Source organism: Vicia villosa, unplaced genomic scaffold (genome assembly GCF_029867415.1).
Source record: "Vicia villosa cultivar HV-30 ecotype Madison, WI unplaced genomic scaffold, Vvil1.0 ctg.001045F_1_1, whole genome shotgun sequence".
NCBI classification, from domain to species: domain Eukaryota; kingdom Viridiplantae; phylum Streptophyta; class Magnoliopsida; order Fabales; family Fabaceae; genus Vicia; species Vicia villosa.
In genome coordinates, this window is record NW_026705455.1 from 114,807 (window position 1) to 125,261 (window position 10,455).

The 10,455-nt window shown below is 29.9% G+C and overlaps 2 non-coding genes across 2 annotated transcripts; both read left to right on the forward strand.

Annotated features, from left to right (window-relative positions):
* Positions 1-989: 989 nt before the first annotated feature.
* On the forward strand, positions 990-1,094 carry LOC131632875 (small nucleolar RNA Z107/R87). Its single transcript, XR_009293166.1, has one exon. It is a non-coding gene; the product is annotated as a small nucleolar RNA Z107/R87 (small nucleolar RNA).
* Positions 1,095-1,138: 44 nt separating this feature from the next.
* On the forward strand, positions 1,139-1,238 carry LOC131632873 (small nucleolar RNA R30/Z108). Its single transcript, XR_009293164.1, has one exon. It is a non-coding gene; the product is annotated as a small nucleolar RNA R30/Z108 (small nucleolar RNA).
* The last annotated feature ends 9,217 nt before the right edge of the window (positions 1,239-10,455 follow it).

A 10,455-nucleotide genomic window follows, 5' to 3' on the forward strand; every position in this document is an offset into this window, starting at 1 on the left:
GATCCTTATCGAATTCAAGCACTATCCATGTTCCATCAGACTCTAATGATTTCGCAACCAGTCTTTGACATAAATAATTAGAGAACTAGTATAAGATAAATATATAAACAGAAAAACACACGAGCACAAATGTACCATACAAACCTAATAATGATTCATTCAAATAGATCTATTAACATAACATACTAACTCACAACTCACAATGTATCGTATATATAATAGAATAACTATATGATGCACAAATTAAATAGGCATTATATTATGCATAAGGTTGATTCTATTATTAAATCAATAAACATACAATTATATCAAATAAAATAGGGAAAATCAATAAACATACATTTATGCATAAGGTTGACTCCATGCATAAGGTTGTATTTACTGGTTGTATATATTATTATGATATATCATGAGGGCAAAGGTACATGCATATAAATTAGAAACATGTGGCTGCATATATATTAAAATCACATGGTGCCGAAAATCAGCACTTGACAATTTACAAAACCATGGTTGTTTTGTTACACAAAGACAATTGGTGACACAAAAGTTGTCATGTATAAGTGTTTATGCTAGAAACTGTCAACCTAAGTCTTCTAATAATTATGAAACTAAAAATTGATATCTTTTGTAAAATGTTCCATTTATTCCAAACCAATACACATTTTCATTTTGAAACTGTGCACTGAACAAGACAATTTCAAGCGGCGAGAGTTTCACTTATTAATCTCTCAACATTTTCAATGTAACGCCACTTTCAATCTAAAATCTCTTTCTCTCCACTAATAATGTCTACTACACAAAGTGCAATAACCATTACACCATAGCAAACGTAATTATCCCGACAACTAAAGATTTGAATAAAACCATAAATGGCCAAGTCTTTTTAGAAAGAACCTTTGGCACTTTTGATTCCTCACTAAACAAACAATCTTACCAGTGTTGAGCCAAGTCAAATAACCCTATTTTATAGATTCAAATATAGAGGAGATCACAGTGATGACCCCATGAAATTCAAGCTAAACAGATCAAAAAGCAAGGTTTTCTCCATGAGATTGCTTTGCGTGTCGATAACCCCGATGAACTGAGTGATCTTTTTTATTTTTCAATTTCTATATTTTTTATTTAATGGGGAAAAAGTTTTCACAATAAGGATACAGAGCCCCCTCTTCTAATTATAAGTTGAAGAAATTTGTAGACAGAATCGAACCTTAAATAATCTGGCCACCACTGAGCGAACTTTTCGGCAATTTTATAAAAAATTTCATCTAAAATGAAATTTAATATATTTTTTCATAGTAGTTATGCTTATCCATTTTTTATTACTGATCTACTTTAAGGTTAATGATGTTATCATTTTCCTGATATTGTAGTTATAAATTCTAATTGTGTAATGTTCTTTTCTATCTGTTTTTTTATGATGTTCAATTTTCATGTAAATCTATCCTCTTTTTGAACTACTTTAGAATCAAAGTAGTGTTATTTTTTAACTGGGTTTGGATTTTTCATTGTGAGAACACTACCAAGTTAGGCCTTATCTCATTATTCATTTTCCAATTATATATTTGTTAGTTTCTAACATGTTAAGACAAACCTGTTTGTTCTATACGTCAAAGCATTTTTCTGTCTGTTTGATCTATTATTGGCCATCAAATTACCATACACATAATTTAGATTGTTTTTTCTAACCTATATATACAGTGAGAGCGTTTTTAGAGCTGTTTCGTTGCGAGCCAACACAATGGTTCCCCTCAGGCTACTGCGTTACACTTCTTTTTCATGTTTTTCCTCCCAGCAGAAACTGACCTTTTGGAGTGGGACCACCATTCCTGAAAACGCAGAACTGGTTTTTCTAACAATTTTTAATTTTTATAATTATAAAAGAAAACCTTTATACTACAAAATTCACCAAATACATTGTCTTCAATATATCTAAAAAGAAACAATCGTAACAAGAGGGATTTCTGAAGAGTAGAATTCATTCATCACAACCATTTAGCATATCTTTTCCTTAGCTCAGTTCCCTAAATATATTGCATCAATTTATGAAGAAGATACAAGATGAAAGGAAAAACACCCACAGATATACAATATAAAACGAAAACACACCTATTTGTATAAAAACTTAGGGTTTTAGAAGGGATTTAGGGTTTGAGAAGGAACTTAGGGTTTGAGAAGACAAACCAGACAAGATTCGAAATGATGTTGGTTGCTTTGACGATGTTTCGTAGTGACGGCGTGAGTGTGGCTGAGAGAAACGCTTTGACGATGATTCTCCAAGAACCTGATTGTCCATTGACTATGATTCTGAAAAAGAATAGAAGAAAAAACATAAGAAGCAAAATAAATTTTGGCGGGAAATATGAATTAATGGATGACGACGGGTGAAACCACCATCGCGAACTTGTCATTTGCGTGTGAGGGTGGAGTTGCGACTGTAAATTCACCGTCGTGGGTTCTGAAGGAGAATATTTTCTTCTGAAGGAGAATATTTTCTTTGTGGGTTCTGAGTAAAATATTAATTAGAATAAATACAATTAATTAAGTCAATGACTAAAATACAATAATTTTATATTAATACCATTAAATAATATTTATCGTCCCAATTAAATTCGATATATTATCTTGAAATAGTCTCTAATTCTTTTGTTTATCAAGTATTAAATATTATTTATTGAAATAATTTTTTTTAATTTTTTATTTAAATTATTTATTTTCCATTTTTATTTAGTTATTTATTCAAATAAAAATAATTTTATAAAATTTTACAACTTTTATTATTTTTATCGATTGTCAATATAGCAAAAAAATTTAAGAACAAAAACATAATAATAATTTTACAATTTTTATATAAAATTATGGTAAAAATATTGCCTCGACTAATTAAAATTTTTGAATCTGTGACTGCTAAAATGACATTGAGATTACACTTAACTACAGGTAACTTTGTGATATATGAATGCAGGAGATTATTTTTCTCGATAATTGTTTTGTAATTGTGGGCGACGGTAGTTTCACCGTCGTGAAGTTTTAAAATTTTGAAGTAAGAGAGAGCGACAGTTGGTTCACCGTCGTGACCTTTGATGAGTTTGTCATAGTGCAGAGCGTGTGTTATTTGGTTTAGATGGCGACGGTTAATGTACCGTCGTGACATATAATTTACGGCGGTTTTTAAACAGTCGTGACTTGATTTTTAGGGCAGTAGGTGTATAACCGTCGTCATAATTAATAATTTTTAAAAAATTTAAGGACAGTAGGTGTATACCGTCGTGACACGCGTCTCTATATTAGAATTATGACAGTTATCAAGTAACTGTCGCAATTTTTGTGTCGTAAAACCTTAATTTTCTTGTAGTGGTGGTGTTTGTAGTGGTGGATATACTTCCAAAATACAATAATTTCATACTAGTGTTTGCTAAAGAGGTGATATGTCTACATGAAATACCCACATCCATAGTTAGTGATCGGGGGCCCATTTTTGTGAAAAATTTATGGAAATAACTCTTCAGGTTGAAAATGACTCAATTAAAGATGAGTTCAGTGTATCATCAGATATAGATGGCCAGACAGAAACGGTGAACCGCTGCCTTAAAATGTAATTGAGTTGCTTTATATCAAATCAACCCAAAACCTGATATATCCAGACACACTACACAAAATTTTGGATTAACATGACATATCATGCATTAACTAGAAGTATGTCGTTTTAAGTAAGGTCCAACAAGGGGTGTGACTTAGTTCATCAAATGTTAGTAAATTGGAAAGGAAGAGCAACATAGGAAGCCACATGGGAGGATACCATTACAATCTAGAGTCAATTTCATACCTTTAGCCTTGAGGACAAGATTGATGCTCAAGGATGGAATATTGTTAGGCCTCATGATGATATTGGGTCTAATAATATACTAGTGTGCAAAACAGTGTCCAACTCAAAGGTACAGAGAGTCTACACTATTGAACAAGTGACTTAAAGAACAAGATAGGGGATAGGTGAATTGTGGTATTCAAAATTTGCGATTATTTTTAAAAATTAATTACTAAAACAACAGTTTGTGTTAGTATAGATAAGAATAAAGATAGAAACACAAAATAGAAGAAAAGAAATGTAAAGAAAAGTAAATGACTGAAAGTAAATAGAGAGAGAAAGCGAGAGAGAGAGAGAGAGAGAGAGAGAGAGAGAGAGAGAGAGAGAAAGAGAGAGAGAGAGAGAGAGAGAGAGAGAGAGAGAGAGAGAGAGAGAGATTGCACCAGGATTTGTAGATATTTAGTCGATCTCTTAGCCTAACCCTTTCCCCAAGAAACAAAATTCTTGAGAGATACACAATAATATTTGTTGATCTTTTACAAGGTTATGCGCACGAATCTTATTACACTCAACTGAGAAATTTTATAAAGGCTTATCTCTCAAACAAAAAGTGAGCATTTTCACAGGTTAAGCTCACAAACTAAGAATGAGATTTTTACCGGCTCATCTCAAAAACCAAAAAAATGTTTTGTTGGACAACCTTCACAATCAACCAAGAGAAACTTCAAGAGACTCACTCTCTTGATAAAATATCTGAACACTAGTATAATTGAATCCTCATAAAAGTATTTCACTTACAAAGGCACTAAGACAACATGTCAAGCACTATCACTTGATCAACAACATGTCAAGCATTATCACTTTATTTTATCAAGAACCATCACTTAATCAACATATAAAATGATATCATCTTAACCAATCACACCTTGAACAACAAGACTGATGAAAACTTCTCTTAAGATCGTTGTCAACATCAAAACCAAATCAATAGGTTATTGTTGTCTTCATATGTGCAAGCACATAGATCCACATACACATGTAGGGAAATACATATCAAGTGGTGAATGAGTCCTTAGCTGAGCGGGTAGTTCTAAAAGAGAGAATGTCTTTTCTATGACAATTTGAGTTGTTATAAATAAAGTAAGGATGCAAACTTGCCGAATTTTTGAGATTTCTCTTAGGGCCTATTTGCGAGTTTTGAGGGGAAGGGATGATAGAGTTTTGAAAAAAGATAAGAATTGAGTGGAAATGATTGAAAGATTTTAGTTGGAAGGGTTTTTGAGGGATTACTTTTATTCATAACACCAAAAACCCCCTAATTTGTATTGAATGAGAGTTTTTAAGGATTTTGGAGGGCTTACATAAATTTTCCAATTATTTTTCATGTTGTTATAGTATAAACACTTTTTTTAACATTCTATACAAAATCATTTATTCAAAAACTTCCAAACAAAGCATTAGATTTTCTTATAATGGAGAGCAAGCGCTCTTCATAGGGTTTTGGCCTTGTAGCAATAGGAAAATCTTTATTATTATTATTTTTTGAAAGCATTTCAATCCTCTCCCCACCCCCACCCCCAAATTCCAAATTCCAAACAAATCATTAGAGTTTGTTATAATGGAGAGCAAACGCTCTTCATAGGGGTTTTGACCTTGTACCAATAGGAAACTATTTCATATGTGATTTCCCTTCATTGATATCAATAATACATAATACTTCTCTCATTTGTGAATTTGTTTATGTGGTACTACTTTACAACTTCTTGGTACCTAACACTTACTCTTTCTCTCTAATCTTATTTATAAAAAAATATTTTTTAGATACATTAAATAATTAACGTACTTGAATAATATATAGACAAATATTGTTTATTCAATAATTCTAATTTTTTTTTTTATAAACTAGTAAAGGTTGCACAATGTTGTTTTTTCCGTGTGAAGTTGTTAGAATTTTTGTTTTCTATGTTTGTGTGTGGAGTTTAGGAGCAAAGAAATATATCATTCTATCTTTCTGTTATGGAACTTTGAATATGTGATTGTATTTTATTGGTGTAATCAGTTGACATATCTTATATCTTGTTTTTTTTTTTAATCAATAAAATATATTGGATTAATTCAAAAAGCCGATACAAAGCACGGTGATCACAAAGGATCCAACCAAGCAACTAAAAATTACATCAATAATTGGGCCACACTATCTCTATACTTCCTACTTTGCCAACCTCTATGTATGACTATATTTTTTATGTTATCTACAACTATATTCCTATCATATGACTTCCCAAAACAAGAGTCATTTCTATACTTCCAGCAACAATAAATGGTTTCAGCTGCAGCCAATTTCATGATCCCACATTTTTTGCCCTTGCCATTGCAGTATTTCACAATCCAATCAATTTCGCCCTGCCAATTCATAGGGGAACGGGTAACTCCCAGCCAAAGGAGGATTTCCTGCCAAATAGTAAACATAGGAACACAACAGAATAAGAGGTGCTCTTGAGTTTCTTCTTCGTGACAGAAGTGACATCTAGAATCAAGATCTATTCCAATCTTCTTAAGTCTCGACTTAGTAGCCAATTTCTGGTGGCAGGCAAGCCAGAGGAAAAACACAGCACGAGGCCTCGCTAAGTTCCTTCTCAGAATAGAATGCCACACAACATTAGGCTCATGTTGATACAGCCCCTGATACATCTTGCTCATTTGAAATTTGTTTACCACCATGCTATTATCCCAAAGATCCTGCATACTAGCAATGTGCTTCCTAGCACTAAGAATATTCTTGAAAATCCAGGAAGCAGAACTAGGCACATCCATATGATTCAGTTCTTGATTTTTTATATAATACGCATGTATCCAACGGACCCAAAGGAAGTCTGATTTCATGTTCAGATCCCATAGCAGCTTCATCATTGTGATTGTATTCCATCCTTCAATGTCAATCACATTGTATCCACCCTTGTTTCGAGGCTTGCAAATTTTCTTCCAGGCAATAGGACTCTTTCTATTAGGAGCTGTACCCCCAGTCCACACAAAGATTCTACAGGCAGTTTGAATTTTCTGAATAACAAACTTGGGGAGAGGCAAACATTGGAGCCAATAGTTAGCTATAGCAAAGCTGACACTCTGCACAAGCTGTATACGGCCAGCAATGCTTAAGAACCTAGTACTCCAATGTTGAAATCTTTGGGTAATTTTCTCTATAAGAGGTAGGTAGTGCGCTTTAGATAGCCTTTTGCATGTGAGAGGGATGCCAAGGTATCTGAACGGCAGCTCTCCTTCTCTAAAACCAGTTACATTTAATATTTGCTGCTTGATTAGGTCATCAACAGCACCCATATAAACAAAACACTTCATGGGATTGACACTTAAACCCGCTGAGTCAGAGAATATTTGTAAAGTATGCTGCAATTTCTGAACAGAAGTGGTGTCCCCTCGAGCAAACAAAAGCACATCATCAGCAAAGGTGAGGTGTGTCAGCCCCAACGCTTTGCATTTAGAGTGGTGATGAAATTCAGGATTTAACTGCATTTGATGGAGGAGTCTACTCAAATACTCCATAACAATCACAAATAGGTAGGGAGAGATAGGGTCTCCCTGCCTAATGCCTCTGGCTGCTCTGAGTAGATGAGAATGCTCTCCATTGATATTGTACCGATATGTGACTGTAGATACCCCGTTCATGATCCATTTCACAAATAAATCAGGTATACCTACCTCATGAAGAATGGTGTCCAGGGCCTTCCAACTGAGCATATCATATGCTTTTTGCAGATCTAACTGAATCATGCATCTAGGTGGGCCTTGTTTCCTCGTGTAGCCCCTTATCAACTCATAAGCCAGCAAAATATGTTTGTGAATTTGTTGACCTGGGATGAACGCAGCTTGATTATCTCCCACAATAGAGCCAATGACCTTTGCTAGTCTATTAGTCAAAACCTTGGAATAAAGTTTGTACACAGTAGAACAACAAGCAATAGGCCTATACTCCTTCATGCTTTTAGCTCCAGCAGTCTTTGGCAGAAGAGTTACAAGGGTACTATTAAACCCTTTGAACATAGTGCTACTTTTGAACCAGTATGTAACAGCTGAGATAACATCCTGCTTAACTATACTCCAGCAGCTTTTAAAAAATTTAGCATTATATCCATCCAGGCCAGGAGCTTTTGAGTCACCCATACTCTGCAAGGCATCAAAAATAGTATAAGAAAAATAGTATTTAGTAGTAAAGAAGTATATTGTATCTTTCTATGTTAGTATGTGGTGTATTATAATTAGTAATTAGAATAAAAGAAAAATGTTGTTTATCAAAAAAAAATATGAATAATAATAATATTAAATAAAAATATTTTAACAAAAAAAGACAAACAAAATAGTTGAAGATATAAATATTAGTGGTTTACCAAAAAGAATTAATTTATTAATCATATAATACAATAACAAAAATTAATAAAATTGCATAACCTAAAACTCGTTTGCATATTTAATAATTAATTGAATAATTTATCCATCTTTCTTATATATATTTAATATATAATAAGATAAATTGAATAAAAAGAATGACAAATTTGTGTTTTTCATAAGAAAGTTGTGTTTTTCCTAAATCATAATTGTCTCATGTTTTTTTATTAAAACAAATATTTATAGCAATTTGTAGTATAAATATTATCATTTTATCATTAAAAAAAATACAATTTGCATAGATATATAATTATGTGTAATTTTAATATGCATATTCCTAATACTAAATTAAAATATATTATAAATGTTAAGTTGTATTTTAGTTATAAACTAAAACTCATTTTACTATGGATCTATTCAATTGAGTGATGTATAAAACAAAATTAAATTATTGTTTATTATTATTATTGAAACTTTTCTTAATATGATAGATACTTTACCATCATTCATAAATATGATTTTTATAAATGTTATCTTAATAGTCAATTTTTTTAAGAAATTGAGTGAGGTATAATCTTTTTCTTTTAATATTAGGGTTTAGGTTTGTATATATTGTATGTTTAACATTATAATCACCCTCTCATTTATTTGTATAAAAATATTTGAAAGTTTCACCAATCAATTACAATACAACACGTGTGTAAGTCTATTCAGATATTCACTTTCTTTTGGTGATATTTTAATTTAAAAAATATAAAAAATTGTGTGTTTCATAAAAAAGTTGTGTATTCACCTACCGTAATTGTTTCATGTTTTTTTTTTATTAAACCACTATTTATAGCCATTTATAATACATCAATTTTCAATACACCAATTTATAATTACATATAATTTCAATTTGCAAACTCTTAATACTAAATTAAAATATCATAAATATTAAGTTGTAAGCTAAAACTAGTTTTAATATGGATTTATTCAATAAGATTGAGTGAGGTATAAAACTAAATTAAATTATTTTTTAATATTATTAAATTTTATAAAATAAATTTCTATTAAAAAGTATATGAAATAAATAATTTAAAATAATATAAATTCTATTCTTAGTAAAATAATGGAAGAATCCGTCTTTGAATTTACTCACTAGTAATAGATCGTAAGTTCGCACTTCATACTAGTCAAGTAATTAACAAAATTAGTTATGAAAAATAAAAATTCCTAATAACTCATAGTAGGTAGTATATTATGATTTCTAAAAATATAATGTTAAATATAACTACATTTATTATAATTGTCTAAAACTAAGATTGGGGGAGGTATAAAGCTAAATTAAATTATTTTTTTATCTTGATTAAATTTTATAGATAATATAAATTTTTATCCATCGTTAATAATGGACCCCTGGAGTAACATCAAGACTGATATTAAATTAAAATATATTGGAAAAATAATAATATGAAAGACAAACAAAATAATTGTAAGTATAAAGAATATTTTATAAATAGAATGTATATTATTATTGTAAATACGTTTAAAATTAAATAAAGTATTTTATTTGTTTCACTTAAAAAATTTTAGTGAATTTTAAAAATAAATGCAAATATTTATATATATATATATATATATATATATATATATATATATATATATATATATATATATATATATATATATATATATATATATATATATATATATATATAAAAGGTTTTACTATTATTAAAATTATTATATATTAGGTATAAATTTAAGTTTACGAGAACTCATGGACAAACACCATAGAGTCTCCACTTTATTTTTTAAATTTATCATCTTTGAGTTTGATTTTCAAATATATTTTAATAATAAATTTTTAAATATATTTTAATCATAATAATAATAATAATAATAAATTTCGGATTTCACCTTCTGTCAAATATTTTTCATTCCCAACAAAATAAAAACTATTAAATCAAAATTTCCCTCTATTAATAACAATAATATCTAATACTTCTCTCATTTGTGAATTTGTTTATGTGATATTATTTTACAATTTTTTTCAAATACATGTAATAATTAACGTATGAATAATATATAGATAAGATATATTTTTTATTCGATAATTTTATAATTTTATAATATTATTATAAGGCAGTAAAGTGTTATTAGAATTTCTTTTTGGTTAGAAGGATGACAAATAAACAATTATTGTGTATATTGAAATATAAATGTCTAATAATTTAAAATTTCTAATATCTTACACTTACCATTTGATA